The sequence below is a fragment of the Acinonyx jubatus genome, chromosome B2 (genome assembly GCF_027475565.1).
Source record: "Acinonyx jubatus isolate Ajub_Pintada_27869175 chromosome B2, VMU_Ajub_asm_v1.0, whole genome shotgun sequence".
NCBI classification, from domain to species: domain Eukaryota; kingdom Metazoa; phylum Chordata; class Mammalia; order Carnivora; family Felidae; genus Acinonyx; species Acinonyx jubatus.
The window spans coordinates 75366476-75386051 of record NC_069385.1 but is presented as its reverse complement, the minus strand read 5'-3'; the positions used below and the strand labels follow the sequence as shown (position 1 = coordinate 75386051).

Genomic DNA, 19576 nt, shown 5'->3' with positions numbered 1-19576 from the left:
CCAAAGCAATCACAGGAGCATTAATATTCTGGATTTAATCAGTAGACATACTGCTTTATGATTCACTTAAGTTGTACAGCAGAATCCTTTCAGGAGGACTGAAGGAAAGTAATTCTCCCTCCGTCATGAGAAAGAAGTACTTGTGAACTCTGTTGTTGTTATTGTTTTTTAAACAAGCCGGTATCTTACCAAGGTTGAGCCCAGAGGGATGAAAATGAAAATAAGAAGATATGGATAGAAAGTCAAAATGATTGGGAAGTCCAGGGACAAAGGTGGACTATATGACCTTATGTGGTAGGGTTGTCGAGAGGCAGAGCTGGAGGCAAGATGGAGGGATATGTGCCCAGGAACTCAATGATCCATACTCCTACCTGGAAAATACTGGTATCCATACTTGACACCGTTGTCCTCTTGATTGACTACATTGATTCAAATATTCCATCCACCTGGCGAGATTTGACAGTGTTTGGTGTGACAATCCCTGCTTTGATGTTATGAGCTTAGCTAATTCAGTCAAAGAACAGTTTATAATGAAAGCCCTTTATTTTGAATTTGAGAGAAATCTGTTGGATGGGAATGATATCTCCACTTGGGTTTCTAAATTCCATCCTTTTTCCTCTTAATATTCACCTAAACTATCTCTTTCAAGACCAAGTCCCAGGTCCTTACATATGGCCAATCTCAAAGGCGAGTCAAAATGAACACTTGTGTTCCGTTTATGGAGCCTCCCAAGAAGGCATATCTTTCACTCCACATCCTGATGCCTGCTACTTGAAATTTGAGCTCACCCCTTTCTCTTTCTTTACTGTATTCCTGGCTGATCACAAAAATGGGACTATCACATCAGACTCACACAAATCATAGATCTTACCTAGGGTCAAATTTTATTAATAATTTCAAGGAGACAAGTAATCAAAAGGCATAGCATAAGCATAGGCCAGTTTAGGACTGTCAGTGAAGGTTCCTAAGCCCCTTTTCAAAGTACTGGATTGATTCTGGCCCAGATGAATATATGAGGTCTCTATAGGATGTGTGCTGGTCAAATCACTTACCCAGAAGTAGCCCATTTAAGTCTTGAAAACTCTCCATTTTATACTCAGCTGGTTATGTAGCTTGCATGACTTTTCAGAGAACTCTGCCCCCCAAATTCACAGATGCCAACTTTGTTTACCAGAAGCAATACAGGCAGCCTTGTACTCGTGCTAAACGTTGTTTTAGGGAGACTCTTCCCCTAGCAATTCAATTATTTTACCTGGCATAAAACCTGTCATTAGCATCTTTATAAAATTAGACCATGTCACCTTCTTTATTTCCTGGGGATAACCCTATGGAGAATGGATTACAGACCTGCTGTTAATCCTGTCCCAGACATAAAGTGGCTGCTTACTTGGAAAGCCTGGGGGAGCAATGCTCTGGGGAATCCAAGATGAAAGCTAACATCACGGAGTCCACTCTTCTTATCAAAGGAAAGAGCCATGTTATGAGACCTACCAAAAAAGCAGATAGTGAAAACTTTTCCTTTTTACTTAAGTTTTTATTTAAATTCCAGCTAGTTAACATATGGTGCAATATTGGTTTCAGATGCAGAATTTAGTGATTCATCACTTACATACAATACCTGGTGCTCATCACAAGTGCCCTCCTTAATATCCATCACCTATTTAACCTATCCTCCCACCTCCCCTCCAGCAACCCTCAGTTTGTTCTTTAGAGTCAAGAGCTGGGGGCAACTGGGTGGCTCTGTCAGTTAAGTGTCCGACTCTTATTCCAGCTCAGGTCATGATCTCATGGTTCCTGAGACTGAGCCCCATGTTGGACCCTGAGCTGACAGTTCAGAGGCTGCTTGGGATCCTCTCTATTCCTCCCTCTCTGACCCTCCCCTGATCGCACTCTCTCTCAAAAATAAAATAAACATTAAAAAAAAAAAGGAGTTTGTTTTATGGTTTGTCTTTCTCTTTTTCTCCCTATGTCCATCTGTTTTGATTCTTAAATTCCACACATGAATGAAATCATATTGTATTTGTCTTTCTGTAAGTGACTTATTTCGCTGAGCATAAGCTATCCACCTTGTGGCAAATAGCAAAATTTTGTTCTTTTTTTTTTTTTTAAGAGAGAGCACAAGTTGGGGAGGGGCAGAGAGAGAGGGAGAGAGAGAATCCCACACAGGCTCTGTACTGTGCGTGCAGAGCCTGATGCGGGGCTTGAACTCATCTACTTTTGGACTGAAACTCAAAAGTCCAGATTCAAAATCTCATCTTTTCTCTACAAGGTAGAGACTGTGGCCATGTGACTGCTGTATCATGCATGACTGAGAACATGGCTACTGCCCTCTGATGAGCATTTACTCTGTGACGGACTCCATTGTAAGCTCTTCACATAAGTGACCTCATTCTAGTTGCAACAGTCCTGGAGACAGTGTTTATCCATACTTTGCAGATGAGGAAACAGACACAGAACAAGTTGGCGCAGATCAGAAATTTGAACTGAGGTCTCTTTAACCCTGACCCCTGTTCTCATTGATTGTTACAGTGACTCTCCTCGATAGCTTGGATCCCATCAAACAACCTCATTTCAGTAATTGATTTAAATTTTTTCCTCCACAAATGAACAAGAGTGAACAATTCTTTGACCAGGGCACAGACAGCCATGAGTTTAGAGCTGTCTTCAGGACTGAACATTTGTGGATTTTCCCATCTACATAGATAGATGTGAATTTTAAATTATTTTCACCTGATGCCCTTTCCCTTCCACTGAATATCCCCCCTCTCTCATATTCATTTTATTATGCTTCACTTTATTTCACTTCCCAGATGTGTGTTGTACAAATGGAAGATTTGTGGAAACCCTGCGTGGAGCATCTATGAGTACAATGTTTCCAGTGGCATTTGCTCACTTTGTGTCTCTACGTCACATTTTAAAATTTCTTACAATATATAAAACTTTTTCATTCTTATTACATTTGTTATGGTGATCTGTGATCAGTGATATTTGATATTGCTCTTGTAATTGTTTTGGGCCACCACAAACCATGCCCACGTAAGATGGCAAGCTTAATCAGTGACTGTTGTATGTGTTCTGACTGCTCACCAGCCATCTCTCTCCCTCTCTTTGGGCCTCCCTATTTCTTGAAATTTCAACAATATTTAAATGCTAATAATTCTACAGTGGCCTCTAAGAGTTGCAAGTCTTCTTCACTTTCAATTAAAAGCTAGAAGTAATTATGCTTAGTGAGAAGGCACGTCAGAAGTCAAATCAGGCCAAAAGCAAGGCCTCGTGTATGAGTTGGCCGAGTTTTAAATGCAAAGGAAAAGTTTTTGAAGGAAATTAAAAGTCCTTTTTCAGTGAACGCACCAATGATATTAAAGCAAAACAGCCTTACTGCTGATATGGAGAACATTTTGGTGGTCTGGATAGGAGACGAAACCAGCCACAACATTCCCTTGACCCAAAGCCCAATCCAGAGCAAGGCCCTAACTCTCTTCAGCTCTATGAAAGTTGAGAGAGGTGAGGAAGCTGCAGAAGGAAAGTCTGAAACTAGCAGAGGTTGGTTCATGAGGTATAAGGAAAGAAGCCGTCTCCATAACATCAAAGTTCAAGGTGAAGAAACAGGTGCTGATGTAGAAGCTGCAGCAAGTTATCCCAAAGATCTAAGGTAATTAATGAAGGTGGCTACACTAAACAACAGATTTTCAGTGTATATTAAATAGTCTTCTATCGGAAGAAAATGCCATCTAGCCCTTTAATAGCTAGAGAAGAGAAGTCAATACCTGGCTTCAAAGTTTCAAAAGACAGGCTGATTCTCTTGTTAGGGGCTAATGCAACTGGTGATTTCAAGTTAAAGTCAATTCTGAAAAATTCTAGGGTCCTTAAGAATTATGCTAAATTTACTCTGCCTGTGCTCTATAAATGGAACAACAAAGCCTGGATGACAGCACATGTCTTTATATAACATGGTTTACTGAGTATTTCAAGCTCACTGTTGAGACCTACTGCTCAAAGTAAAGATTCCTTTCCAAACATTACTGCTCATTGACAATGTACCTGGCCACCCAAGAGTTCTGATGGAGATGTATGACAAGATTCATGTTTCCAAGCCTGCTAATAGAGTATCCATTCTGCAGCCCACAAATCAAGGAGTAATTTTGACTTTCAAGTCATCTTATTTAAGAAATACATTTCGTAAAGTTATAGTTGCCATGGATAGTGGTTCCTCTGGTGGATCTAGGCAAAGACAAGTGAAAATCTTCTGGAAAATATCCACCATTCTGGATGCCATTAAAAATATTCATGATTTGTTGTAAGAGGTCAAATTACCAACAGGATTAACAGGAGTTTGGAAGAAATTGATTCCAACCCTCAGGGATGACTTTGAGGGGATCAAGACACCAGTGGAGGAAGTAACTGTGGTGGGAACAGCAAGAGAACTAGAATTAAGCGTGGAGCCTGAACATGTGACTGAATTGCTGTAATCTCATGATCAAATTCAAATGGATGAGGAGCTGCTTCTCATGAATGAGCAAGGAAAGTGGTTTATTGAGATGGAATCTCCTCCTGGTGAAGACGCTGTGGAGATTGTTGAAAAGACAACAAAGGATTTAGAATATAATATAAACGTCATTGATAAAGCAGCAGCAGGGTTTTAGAGGATCAACTCCAATTTGGAAGACGTTGTACTATGGGCAAAATGCTATCAGACAACATCGCATGCTGTAGAGAAATGGTTTGTGAAAGGAAGAGTCAGACTGCGGCAAGCTTCATTGTCTTACTGTAAGAAATTGCCACAGCCACCCCCACCTTCAGCAACCACCATGCTGATAAGTCCACAGCCACCAACGCTGAGGCAAGCCCCTCCAACAGCGAAATGGTTAGGTTGCTGAAAGCTCAGATGATGGTTAGCCATTTTCAGGAATAAGGCATTTTTTTTTAAATCAATGTATGTACATTATTTTTTAGACATAATGCTATAGCACACTTAATAGACTCTTATATAGTGTAAATATCATTTTTATGTGCTTTGGGAAACAAAAAAATTCGTCTGACTCACTTTATTGCGATATTTGCTTTATTACAGTGGTCTGGAACAGTACTTGCAATATCTGTGAGGTGTGCCTGTATGTATATTTATAAATGTATATGCTATATTTTTGTTATTTATGTGTATATATGTGTGCTTATCCTTTTCTACTTTAGGTCTAATATGGCTTTGTCTCCAATTAATGAGGACTTGAAAAGGGAGCATGGTGCTACCTTTTCATTAACTTCTCCCTTTAAACAGAGAGCTACTAGAAACCTGCCATGGAAAGATGTGTTTACTTTTCTTAGCTTCCAAGGGTAGAGAATGCCTGTGATGGCACAAGATGATTCTACTTCTGGGTAAATACAACCCAGTGATTATAATGAAGAATTTAGTTAAAGTACTGGAAAACCAAAGGCCAGAATTTAATTAAACAGAACATACTGAAATGCACTAAAAATCATGCTTTAACCAACCAATGCTCAAAATAACCAACCAATGCTTTAAAATGAAGATTAAGGCAGACCCCTGTTTCTCCAAGGCATCAGTCCCACCCACGTCTCAACCAAGCATTTCTATAATCGATACACGGATCCTTATCCTAGCCTTCTAGTTTCTTTAAAGTCATGTGAAATGTAACAACTTTCCATTTCTGAGGTACTATAATTTCACAAGAAGAGCATACTTTATTTTTTTGTAATTTTTTTAATGTTTATTTTGAGAGAGAGCAAGAGAGAGCAAGCAGGAGAGGGACAGAGAGGGAGAGTGAGAGAATCCCAAGCAGGTTCCGCTCGGCCAGCATAGGGCCTGGATGCAGGGCTCAATCCCACGAACTGTGAGATCATGACCTGAGCCAATATCAAAAGTCTGACGCCTAACTGACTGAGCCACCGAGGAGCCCCAAGAAGAGCATAATTTAAAAACACAACGAAAAAATAGCATTTGAGGGGGCACCTGACTAGCTCACTTAAAGGAGCATACAGCTCTTGTTCTCTGGGTTGTGAGTTCTAGCCCCATCTTGGGTGCAGAGATTACTTAAATAAATAAACAAACAAACCTAAAAAAAAAAAAAGAATAGCATTTGATACTTATGAGTTGTGGTTATCCATTAACAAACACTGATAAAGCACATGCTATGTGTCAGGCATGGAGTTTTAAAAATGAGCAAGATACAACATCAGTCTTTGTGAACCTCATAGCTTAGAAATTAAAGTACATTAGGCTTGTAATGAGCACTGCTTCCAAGGTTTAATCTCTTTGCTACATTAAAAATGCAGTGATTTTAGGGAATTGGGGATGTGTTGCCCACCCTCGAAGTCTGTGGTGGGAATACAGGAGCACGAGTTCCTCTCCGCTGGCAGTGACGGGGCAGTGCTTGGAGCACTGGGCAGGAGCTCATAGGGCCAGTTTTCATTTTTCTCCCACATGTGTTTCTGGGCAAGTCACTGACCCTCTCTGAGCCCTAGCTTCCTTGTGCATAGTGGGGAGAATCCTTGCTTGGCTCACTTCACCCAATCATCATGAGGTCAAATAAGAAAATACATGCAGAAACATTTTGAAGGTATTTTAAGGTACAAAGTTTTGTCTCACTCCTATCTCCAGCATTTAAAACAATGCCCGAGGGGCGCCTGGGTGGCTCAGTTGGTTAAGTGGCTGACTCTTGATTTCAGCTCAGGTCATGATCTCATGGTTCTTGAGATCAGCTCTGCATGGGACTCTGTGCTGAGGTTGGAATTCTCTCTCTGTCCGCCCTCTCTCTGCTCATACTCTATCTCTCTCTCTCTCCAAATAAATAAATAAACATTAATAAAATAAAATAAAACAGGGGTGCCTGGTTGGCTCAGTCAGTTAAGCATCCAACTTCTGCTCAGATCATGATTTCACAGTTCATGAGGTCGAGCCCCACATCTGGCACTGCACTAATGGGGCAGAGCCTGCCTGGGTTTCTCTCTCTCTCCCTCTCTCTCTCTGCCCTTCTCTCTCTCTCTCAATAAATAAATAAATAAATACTTTAAAAATAAGATAAAACAATCCTGAAATATACTGCATGCACAATGCACACCATCATTAAAAAAACATTCACATTTTCACTTTAAACAATTCAAATTTATGGTAATTGATTATTTTCTGTTTTACAAAAGGAAAAAAGTCATTTTGTGTAACTTCTAACAGTTACCGCCCCTCAGGGCTGGAAAAGATCTCAGGGAGCCCAGCCTTGTGGAGCCGCCTGAGTTCCCTCAGTCCCTGCCAGGCCCTGACAGGTCCCAGCCTGTTCCAGATCCCAGCCACTAGGGGGCCACCTCGGGGCCACTTGGCAGAAGTTCACTCAGCTGAAACCCGCCTCCACCTGAGGCCACAGATCAAGTCTCCCCAGTTCTTTCACCTTCAAATATTTAAAGACCGTCGTCGCCTCTCCCTGCCCTCAGATCTCTCATGTCCTGGCTAAATTGAGTGGTTTCTCATTTATAAACTCAGGGTGCTTAATAACTACTTTTCTTGTTGACAGGATAAGTAGAGATTTACAGTTTATAAATAAAGACCAAACAAAATCCTTTACGAGTGTTCATCTTCTGCTACCCACAGCGGCTTTTACAAAGACAGCCGTTGTTGGCACTACGTGTGGGTATGCATCTGAAAAATGTCCACAAATGTGAAATGAATATTAAGGTTAGAGGGGATAACTGCTGTGACTTTTCATATCTGCCCTTATAGAAGATAAATACAAATATTGCAGAAAACTTATAGTAGAAAAAAACCAGAATCTATCTGTCTATCAATTATGAGATAGTTGAATGAATTATGGCACATACTTAATGAACCATTACAGTTACAGTAAAGGTGATGCTTACCAAAATTATACAATAACATGGAAAATGCTTATACCATAATGGGATTAAGTGAAATACACATATGTATACACACATTTTTACATACAATATGATTAGTATATAAACAGCCATGTTTTACAACAGTCTAAAAGCAAATGCAAAAATGCTAAAATTGGTAGTTTAATGGTGGTGAAGTTATAGATGATTTTCTTTTCCTCTTTCAGCTTTTCATAAAATGCTGATACTACTTTAAAAATAATAAAAATTTAAATGTTTTTACATTTTTACATTTATTTCAACAGTTCTTTGAGATTTTATGCACAAATACACATACCTAGATACATGCATGCATGTGTGTGTGCGCGCACACACACACACACACACACATCTTCTGTTCCTTCTCCTCATTATTACCTACCTTCTTCACATTGAGTCAATTTCTACAAATAGAGACCTGCCTTTTGGTGGAATCAGAAATATTAAGAATAGTATTAGCAATAATTTGAGGAGAGGCAGAAGTATGCTGAATGCTTTCGCACATAGGGGCACATTTCTATCCTTGTTAAGCCTTAGTTTCCTCAACTGTAAAATGGGAATAGTGATGATAACAGCAGCTATTTCATAAAATTATTGTAAGAATTAAATGCGATGTCTGCAAAGCACTTGGTAAGGCATGGGGTAGTGCTGAGTGTTATTGGCTTCTAAGATAATTCTAAAATTGCAATGGATTGAAATTGTGTGTGTGTGTGTGTGTGTGTAAACGTGTTAGTTGTTAAAGAAGGCTTGAGGGAAAGGTGGCCAACGGTGACAAGACAGTGCCTGAGAAGTAGAGGCAGCTGTCCCGAGGGAAGTCCCCCAGGGCCTGACTGTCTGATGTTCCTGGGAGATGAGGGAAAAACAGGAGGGTGTGGAATATACCAGACAGGTTCCAGACCGGCAGTGTTAAGGAGCCTGCAGCAATTCAGTGAAGGCAGGTGGCAGTGAGCTGCCGTTGAAGCAGGTAGGACTTTAGGGACTGCATGTGGATCAGTTTATGTTCTGTAATGGCAGGGATATACTGGCTTGGTCGTAAACTAAAACTAGAGAAAGAAATCTTTAATGTAAAGATAATGAGTGCAATAGTCCCCTGAGGCAAAGGGATCAGAGAGAAAAGTGGGAGAAAGGTAGACTTCGTCGGAAGGTGAAGCCATGCAGGGCTGCAAGATCTCATCTTGTCCTCACCTACCTTCCTGAATGGAGGCAGGCATGCAGACAGAGGCATGGATATGTGGGACATGCAAGTGGCTATAATCTCTAATAGCAGAGCTAGAGATATGTTTTTCCATTTTGAAATAATTCATGCATGCCTAATATTGGCTGTGATATAATTTAAGGAATAATAGAAAGCAAAGAGCCAGAACAAACCAGTCTCTGCTTTCCATTTGTTGTCAGTGAGTCAGTGAGCCCAGAGCCAATAAACAGAAGCTTCGTCATTATCGTGTGATAGTAAACACTTAAGAAGCCACCAGAAATTCACTCCAAAACGCACAATTTGATTTTGAGAAAAAGAAATACAAGAGCGTTAGAGCCTGGGGCTACACGTTATCACCACGAGACTATGGTTTCTCCTTGGTGCACTGTGTCTCTCTCTGGTGGTGTAAAATGTATTCAGCTTGACATTTCAGAGAGGCTCAGAGCTCCATCTTCCTGACTGAGTGCCAAACATGAACAAAAATACATTAGATGTTTTGTCTGCTTGGTCCCACGCTCTGTAGGTGGAAGTCTGTGCAGTTCCAGAGGAACAATAGGCAGCAAGAGGAAAGCTCCAAGCAAATGTGCTGGCACTGGAAGGGAGGAACGGGATGGATACCGTGAGGAGCGGCCCTGTTAGTACACATGCAGGTGTATGGTGTGCCCTGGTGTCCTTGCTCCATGGAATAAAAGGAAACGGTTGGCAAGGGAGAGCAGTTTGCATAGACTCACAAATAATTGTGCTAATTTAAAAACAACAATAGTATAAAGCCAAGAGATGGCAATGAAATGCACTTTATGCAGAATAAGAAAAAAGGTGACAATGCTCAAAGCATCTAGGAAATTAGGTGGAGAGCTACCACTATTAATGACTTGGGAGAGATTCATGATTAGAACATGACCAACTGCAGCCTGAACTGCTCACAACTTAGAAGCCTCAGCATTTCGAAACACGCACCATTCTATTTTCTGAAGCTTAATTGAACAACTATATCAATGAAGTGAGTTGTGCTTGCTTCTCCCTTGGAGAACTTTGCATGGTGGAACACCTGCGTCCATGTGTGTGTTGTGTGTGATTTTGCCTTTGATATGGGTTGGTGACGGATTATCCTATTCTTTGAAGAAAACAATCAAGTCAGAGAGGTAACTGTGTTATACACTTCAATATATGAGAACAATGTCTATTTTTCTTTCTCATCATTTCCTTTAGGGCGTCCTTGCCATGTTATTGGACTCTCTGAAACTGCCAAATTTTCCTCACCCAGACACATTAGCCGTTAGGGATGTGTCGTTCTCTCAGACAGGTCTGCATTTTTATTGCTTCCTGGCTGGGCCCTTTGGCATGGGTCCTCGTTAACCGGAAAATAAATGGAGCTGTCCCAGGTCCTGGGGCTACACTGAGCCCCCGCCTTCCAGATGGTGAAAGCTGCCAGCCAACCTATTATCAGCAGGTCATGCCAGAATCCGCCTTCCTTTATTTCTTCTCTGCTTCCTTTCCCCCATCTCCTCTCCTTCTCTGCAGTAGATTTTCCTAACGTGTCCAGGTTTTCTCTCCATTCATTCTGTTTCTGAATCTTTGTGGGGTTGTTTTGTTTTGTTTTGTTTTGCTTTGTTTTGGTTTTTATTACTCAAACAGTTGAGACCATCCTTGCTGTGTTGCATGTTTATCTTTTTCCATGAGAAATCTCTTCAACTAGATGGTGCCATCCTGAATAGCTGGAAGGAAATAGCTCTTTCACTTTCTTTTGTATCCAACCTCCCTTCCTAAAAGTTCTCCATTCCCAGTAGAGTCCAGGTTATAATTTTTTTTTAGTTTATTTATTTGAAAGAGACAGTGAACTTCAGTGGGGGGTGGGGGAGAGAAAGAATCCCAAGCAGACTCTGCTTTGTCAGTGTGGAGCCCCATGTGGGGCTTGAACTCACAAACTGAGATCGTGACCTGAGCTGAAACCAAGAGCTGAAACCAAGAGCTGAAACCTTAGCTGACTAAGCCACCCAGGTGCCCCCTAATAGGGTCCAGGATAAAGCAAGGTAGTCACCACTAGATGAATAAATGAATTTCCCAAAGGATGATTCAGATACAAAAAATTTTTTTGCTTCTAGTATTTATGTTGATTTATTTTCTTACTCTATTCCCTAGTATCTTATTTCATCAATTCTTTCCTCTCTCAAATCTTTCTTCAACTTCTCTCTTCCTTCTGGAAGCTCTCAATCTATAAACATGTTTAAGACTTTTTCATCTGAAACAAATAAAGGAAGACAAAACAAAACAAACACAACCTGTCACTTGACTCTGCATCCCATTAATTTATTCAGCATACGTTACTGTGCTTCCTGGGTGCCAGGTGCTGCAGCTAGTCCCTGGTGGAGACAGAACAGTTCCTGCTCTCATGAAACAAGAGAGGGGGCCCCAAGAATAAACAGATAAAAAGAGAAGCTCCAGCTACAGCTTTGTTATTCAAGGCTAGGCAGTTTGGTGCCTCTGCTGGAATACCTCCCATTGACCTGAAGGCTGATGGGGTGACAGAATGTGGGGCTGGATTTCAGTCTCCTGGACTCCTCCTGTGCTTGCACAGAGGTCCCCAGCAGTCCCACTTCCAGCCCCTCCCCAGCCTCCTTAGAGGAGTAGCCTATAATTGCCGTCCTTACTCTTTAACCAACAGTAATCTGACCTGTTTCCACCACATGACCTCTGTGCAAAGACCAATGGGCTCAAGTTCTTAATCACCTAACCTTGGGTCTTTGACACTAGTGCCCATTTCTCCATCAGGTTCCACCTTCTCTTGTTCATCCCTTATTTCTCTAATCGTTCTTTCTCTGTCTTCCTTCCAGGTTTGTGTTCCATGTTTCTGATATCAACTCTTTCTCTTCCCTTGTCTTTTCACTTCGTGTTTCTGGGAGGCAGTCTCATCCGTTGCCACTGCTTTAGCCACACCTCTCCACTCCCAGATCCCAAATTGTCTGCAGATTGTCACTCCCCTATTTCTAAGACCTGGCTTCAGGGGGATGTGACCAGTGTAGCAGCACGACATTCCATGCTTAGGAAAGCCCTCATTTGAGATTTAATGCTCTGTGGCCACTATACTGAATTTCTTAAAATTTTCATCTTTGAATTTGAATCTATGTTTTGTAAATCTATTAGATGTTTAGGGCTGCCAAACAAAATACCACAGACTTGATGGCTTAAACAACAGAAATTTATTGTTTCATTGTTTTGGAGACTGGCAGTCCAAGATCAAGGTGCCAGCAGGGTTAATTTCCTCTAAGGCCTCCCTCTTTGGCTGGCATGTGGCTTCCCTCTTGGTGCCTCTTGCCATGGTCATCCCTTTGTGTACACAAGTGTCTGTGTGTCCTTACCTCTTCTTCTTGTAAGGACACAAGTCAGATAGGATTAAGGCCCATTCACATGACCTCATTTGACCTCAATTACGTCTTTAAAGGCCCTATCTCCAAATATAGTCATATTCTGAGGTATTGGGGGTTAGGACTTCAACATAGGAAGGTAGGGTAGGGGCAAAAGTCTGGTGGGGCAATGCACCGAGGGCTTAGAATCTTGGTTCACTGTGGTCCTGCTGTCTGGTAAAAGTTCTGAGCTGTCAGCTCCCTCCTTCTGGTATGTTGGCTGCCCAGCTCTGCCTTCCTTCTGCCCTTGGAGGGGATCTGGGTGCAGGTGCTGAAGGGTAAGGGTTCAGCCATCCTTGCCCAGGGCTGGCAATGCACTCCATGTTTGGAGGTGATTTGGCGGGGTGAGCCTTGTGCCCACCCCCAATCCTGATGTTGCAACCTCCTGGGGGTTACCTGTGTTCTGTGGATTGTGCAGCAGGCCACCTCCTGGCTCTGGGTCAGTCAACCCCTTTGGTAATTTGACTAAAGCTATCAAACCTCTTCCCTGGAAAATGCATGTACGTAGACATCCATGATTTTGTACATTTTAAGAGAGTAGTGGACTCCATGGACCCCTTGTGTTTTGGCTGTGCTTACCTTTCCAGCTTGCCCTCAGTACTGCTCTCACCATGATGCACCCCCCCCCCCGAATCATTGCAGTCTTTCCCTGAATGTACAGTATTTTTTCGTGCTTCCATATTTTTGCAGATGCCCTTTGTCTACCATATGCTTTTCTTCATTATAAAAAACTATATCCTTCAAAATTAAAATTATATTTTATCTTTTCAGTGAATCCTTATTGTCATTATCAAAGCTAAAACAAAGTGTCCCTTTAGGACCTCTATGCATCTCTTTTATAAGCTTTATAACACTGAAGTCTGAGTATTTTCCAATTTGTCTGTCCCTTCTACTAGATTGCAAGCAACTTTGAGTGCAATAACTCTGTTATTGTTCCTTGTCTTTGTTCCTCCAGTTTTATTGAGATATAAGTGACATACATCACTGTATAAGTTAAGTAATGACAGAATCACTGTATATATAAACCACCATAATGGTTTGACTCACATGTATTGCAAAGTGATTACCTCAGTAAGTTTAGTTACCATCTATCCTCTCATATGGATACAGTAAAAAGAACAAGCAAAAACAGAAAAAAACTTTCCTTGTGATGAGAGCCCTTAGGATCTACTCTTGTGGCAACATTCCTGTGTATCCTACAGCACAGTCATCACGTTGTAGGTTCCATCCGTAGTGCCTATTCATCTTATAACTGGAGGTTTTGTACCTTTGGGCCACCTTCCATCAATTCCCCAAGAACTGAGTTTTAATCATTGCTATTTTGACAATGCCTGGTGCAGAATAGAGACAATAAATACAAATATTGATCGAAAGCTCAATGAATGTATGTGTGAATAAATGACTGAAGAAGGAGCAACATGAGCTTGTGGCGAAGAGCATGCACTTTGGAGTCAGAGCCCTGGGTTTAAATCTTGGCTCTGGCAATGATTCGTATTATGACCTTGGAGCAATGACTCCTAAATCTCAGTTTTCAAATTCCAGGATGGGGCAAATAGAATTTACCTCAAAGTAAACTGTTGTCAATTTCTATGGACAAGCAACAGCTATAGCTACATGTAACTCAGTCTTGTCACTAAATTACCATGATCTTGAAAGCTATTTTGGAATGAAAAGACAAAAGTAAGAGACACTGAAGTTGCATTCTTATAGATTAATTCACAAAATACTCACTAAAGGTCCACTGACTGCAAGGTACTATGCTAAGACTTGTGGAAAAATTAAATATAAATCAGGCCAGGGGCACCTGGCTGGCTCAGTCAGTTAATCGTCTGACTCTTGGTTCCAGCTCAGATCATGATCTCACAGCTTTGTGAGTTGGAGCCCGGTGCTGGGTTCTACTCAGAACCTGCTTGGGATTCTCTCTCTCTCTTCTCTCTGCCCTTCCCCCCACTCGTGCTCTGTCTCTCAAAATAAATAAACTTTACATATATCTGTATCATCTATATCTATAGAGAGAGAGAGAGGGGGGTGGCTATGGAGGAATAAGAGGAGACTATTTTAGAGCCAAACTCCAGGTAGGAAGATGTTGCTGGCACTGGGGGAGAGGAGAAGGGAATGGGTGTAGCTGTGGGAGGGCAGAAATACTTAGCAGAGAAACAGGAGTTCCACCATCCTACTGACGGTGCTGTTCCCACTGGATGCGGCAGTTCTAGCCTCTGAAACTGATGTTCAGTGGCCTCTGCCACATAGTGCAATGTGCCCCTGTTCTCTGCCTCAGGAGCCATTGGCACTCTGCCCCAAAGCGGCCATCAGATTCTGATTCTGAGGCGGAGACTGGTTTGCCCCTTTGCCTCTCAGCGCCCCCAATTTTGCGGCTCTGCTCTCTGATGTCGTGCTGTGCAGGCTCCACTGCATGGGTGACAGATTGCGTCTGCATAAACAGGAGCAGGAGCGATGCACAGAGTTAGGGAAGGACTCGAGAATCTCATCACAGATGGTCAGATTATGTCATTGAGAATTACACTGCCCGAGGATGAGGGTGAGGATTATACACACACACACAGCTGTAAAGATGTTTGCAAGATGTTTCATATGACACGTAATAATGGAACTAGCTTTTTCAAAAAGTCAGTGACACGGGGAATCTTTTTCTGACACTGAGAGATGAAGTTAATCAGACTGCCGCCAGCCTGCCTGCCTGCCTGCCTGCGTGCTGCTAATGTTGCATTTTCCCCACTGCCCTGTGGTTCTGGTTAAACCATGGTTCTGGGGCACCAGGCTTCCTGAGTTTGAAGGGAAGCTCCTCCATTTACCATAATCTGTGACCTCAGGCAATTCATTTAACCTCCCTAAACTACACTTTCCTCATTTGTAAAATGGTAATAATACTGCCTGATAGGGCGCCTATGCATAGTAAAGGAAATGCCTCCCACAATAAAAAACATCTCAGTGAGAGGAACGCAGCAAGGGCTTTCTCCCAGCTGCCAGCAGGATTTGCTCTCTTATCTCAGTTCTTTTTTTTTCAATATTTTAAAAATATAATTTATTGTCAAAATTGGCTAACATACAGTGTGTACAGTGTGCTCTTGGTTTTTGGGGTAGATTCCCGTGGTCCATCTCTTACATACTCAAGAGCCACCTTCACTTGGGGCCACCTCCAACCACAGCCATCAACATTCTTTATCCGCTCCCTGAGTTATTCTTTCTCGGTAGCATTTATTGCCATGGCGCATACTGCATATTTTATTTATGTTTATTGAGTGTCTCTTTACTAGAAGACAAGCTCCAGGAGATAGTATCCACAGCACCCAGATCAGCGTCTGGCATGGAATAGGAATCCAGTAAAGATTTACAGGAAGGGAGGAGACAGCCACTTCTGCTAACTTGAAACTACTCTTTCTTGGTCCAGTCCTATCCTTTTGAGGCCCTGTTTGGGGGACATTTAGACTGTCCCTTGGCACCGGTACCTGGAAGCAAGAGAAGAAACTGAAATTGAGGTAATTCTAGCAGCTCGTGCTAGAGGAGCCCCGGCCTTACTGAACTTGAATCCAACGCTGAGGATTTCTCATAAATCTCATTCATGCTGCCCTCTCCTTGCTCAGCTCATTAGTCAAAATCGGCCTGAGGGACCCACTGCAGAGCTGGGGAGGGTAAAGAGTTCTCGGATCCCTTTTCCCTTTCTTGGCGGAAAGCTCTTATCCAGACAGCGAGGGGCAGGGTTCGGCAAAGCTCGCCTCCTCTGGGCCTCGGCATCCCCGGGCCAGCTCGCCTGCAGGTCGGGAGCGCGCGTCCCCGCCGCACCGCGGCGCCAGGAGCGACTCGCCAAGCCCGGGGCCGCGGGAGGAGGTGGAGGCGGTGGCGAAGCTCACGCACCTCGGAGGAGCGGCGCCCGCGGGCCGGGGAGCGCCAGCCGGTAACCGCGGGCGGGACGGGGCGCCCGGGACCACGCAGAGCCGAGGCACTGGGTGCGGGAGGCTCGAGAGAAGGCAGGCAGTCGGGCTCCGTTGGGTTTGGGGGTGGACTTTAGTTGGGGGATGTTTGGGAGGAAGGGAGTGGGAAGGGGAAAATTGAGGCTTTGGAGGTGCGCAGAAGAGTGAGACCCCGTGGAGAGCACCCAAGTTTATAACCTTCCTCGCAGCCCGCTGATGTGAGCGTCCCGCCGGAGGCCGTCCGAAAAGGCTGGGAGCGGTGGCGCTCGGGGCTTGGGCTTCGGCTTGGGTGGGTTTCCTCCGTTCCACTGGGAAGGCCGTGGAACACCTTCCCCCGCCCGTGAGAAAACTTTCCACGCCCTGGTCCGCCTGCCACCTTTGTGCCCTACAGCTGAGAGCCCTTCTGGGCGCGGGGACCCTACGCATCCAGGGGAAGTGCGCTGTCCGCTGGCCCGGGGTGCACGCCCCCTGCGGTGGGCAGGGTTCTCGGAATCAACCCTGGCTTGACAGTTAATTCATTTCGTTTGCGCTAGGGAGCCTGCCCGCAGGTCATTTTACTGATTAGAGGGAAATACCGGTTTCGTTTTTCTTCCTTTTCCATCCTTGCCGCATAATTAATTGAGGAAGACAAAAGATCGCCTCGTTAGTTGTTTTGAGGCTTTGTGGTTTCCTAAGCAGTTTAGAAGACTCGAGGAATCCCAGCTATTACTCTGGATTTAATCTCATGACATAAGGAAACATTTAATGGTGTCCTGAAAGCAAAGGGGGGTTGGGAGAAATTGCCAATGCTATTCCAGGGAAGAGAGGGGAACTTCCATCTATAAATCCTTATGAAAACCCCAAAGGTAAGTGATAGTATTTCCAGTTTGCACGTGAAAAATACTTAGGTTGAGATACAAGTTTTCCAACCGAATCCTCCAGTTAATAGTGGGAGTAGAGGCCTGGAAACTAGGACTGTAAGGCTAGTGCCCCTTAGGTACATCACAAGGGGTTCCTTACTAAGAACACAGGTAGGAAAGTGGCCTGGGCCTGCCACCAGTAAGGTCCAGGATGGGAGAGGCCACCATGAATTGGAGTGTCCACATCAAGGGGTTATGCCCTGATCATCCAATATTTATGGAAGATGACAGGATACCAGCAGGTGCAGGAGAAGGCAGAGTTGTTCCCAGTTTGTTTCTTTCTGGGAGCAAAGAAATAAGACCCCTTTAAGAGGTCTTGAAACCCAAGACTGGGCTGGATTGCTCAAGGCCAAAAAACAGGCATCCTAGAGCGGTGAAAGCATTCACCATCGCCCTAAAGCAGGCTTGAGAGAGGAGAACCCCAACCAGACTTTTCAAAAGAGAGAAACATTGAATCCTGGCAGTGTTTCAGAACAAATTTTTAAAGGAGAAAGCTAAAGACCACCCAGGAAAGGATTTGCAAAGACAATTTATGTCAAACGATTTCTCTTTTCTAGAGACTTACCCGTTTGTAGATTGGGGCATACCATACCCCGTTGTTTTTCAAATGTGGGTTATAACTCATATAGGGTAATGATATGAATGTAGTGAGTTGCACCAGCATTTTAAAAAAAGTTTATTTTATTTATTTTGAGAGAGAGGGAAAGAGACTGGGAGAGAGAGAGAGAGAGAGAGAGAGAGAGAGAGAGAGAGAATCCTAAGCAGGCTCTGCACTGTCAGCATGGAGCCTGATGCAGAGTCAGTCCCGTGAAATGTGAGATCACGACTTGAGCCAAAATCAAGAGTTGGATGCTTAACCAGCTGAGCCGCCCAGGTGCTCCATCATCAGCATTTTTTTTTTTTTAACGTGAAAGTAAATAGCAGGGGAGAGAAAACATCAAGTGCATTATATGTGCAAGGGAGAGTATTGTTTTATCAAATGTGTGTGTATATTGTTCTGTGTTGTCCATCCTGCTGCCTCTGTAGGGGTGTCCATACCTATCCCTGGATGTCCCTCTTCATCCTTCTAGGCTACCCCCACTCTGCTCATGGTGGGGTTTCACTTTGCAAATTGTATCATCTGCACATTCGGGAAAATGTAGCCTTCCTCTTCCCCATTTCTCTAGGCCTGATATTTTGCCAATCAGAATTCCTCTATAAATTCCTTATTTTTAACCTTTTATTTATTTTTTTAGAGTTTTTATTTAAATTCCAGATAGTTAACATACAGTGTAATACTAGTTTCAGGTGTAAAGTATAATGATTCCACACTTCCATACAACACCCCGTGCTCATCACAAGTGCCCTCCTTAATCCCCATCATCTATTTCACCTATTCCCCCCACCTGCCTCCCCTCTGGTAACCATCAGTTCTCTATAGTTAAGAGTTTGTTTCTTGATTTGCCTCTCTCTCTCTCTTTTCCCCCCTTTGCTCATTTGTTTTGTTTCTCAAATTCTACACATGAGTGAAATTATATGGTATTTGTCTTTCCCTGATTGACTTATTTTGCTTGGCACAATACTCTCTAGCTCTATCCATGTCATTGCAAATGGCAAGATTTCATTCTTCTTTTATGGCTGAGTAATATTCCATTGCTGATATATACCACATCTTCTTTATCCATTCATCCATTCATCAGTCGATGGACACTTGGGCTCTATAATTTGGCTATTGTATATAATGCTGCTATAAACATTAGGGTGCATGTATCCCTTTGAGTTAATGTTTTTGTGTTCACTGGGCAAACACCTAGTAGTGAAATTACTAGATTGTAGGGTAGTTCTATTTTTAACTTTTTGAGGACACTCCATACTGTTTTCCAGAATGGCTGCACCAGTTTGCATACCCACCAATAGTACAAGAGGGCTCCCCTATCCCCACATCCTGGCAAAGCCTGTTTTGATTTTTTTGTGTTGTTGATTTTAGTCATTCTGATAGGTGTGGGGTGATATCTCATTGAAGTTTTGATTTGCATTTCCCTGGTGATCAGTGATGTTGAGCATCTTTTCATGTGTCTGTTGGCCATCTGTGTCTTCTTTGGAAAAATGTCTATTCATGTCATCTGCCCATTTTTAAATTGTATTATTTGTTTTTTGGGTGTTGAGTTTTATAAGTTCTTCCTAAACTTTGGATACTAATTCTTTATTGGATATGTCATTTGCAAACATCTTCTCCCATTCTGTAGGTTGCCTTTTACTTTTGTTGATTGTTTCTTTTGCTGTGCAGAAGCTTTT

General features: G+C 42.9%; 1 protein-coding gene and 1 pseudogene across 2 annotated transcripts in view; both read left to right on the top strand.

Moving 5' to 3' along the window:
• The window catches only part of MRAP2 (melanocortin 2 receptor accessory protein 2), a 130203-nt gene that overhangs the window by 63817 nt on the left and 46810 nt on the right, over positions 1-19576 (top strand). Inside the window, exon 1 of one of the 2 annotated variants that reach the window (XM_027057318.2) lies at positions 16013-16387. The exons of the other annotated variant lie outside the window; for it this stretch is intronic. The gene's annotated coding sequence lies outside the window, so the exon portion shown is untranslated. Of the gene's footprint in view, positions 1-16012; positions 16388-19576 lie in introns of those variants that run through there. 2 annotated transcript variants of the gene reach the window in all.
• On the top strand, positions 328-4964 carry LOC106970132 (tigger transposable element-derived protein 1-like; annotated as a pseudogene).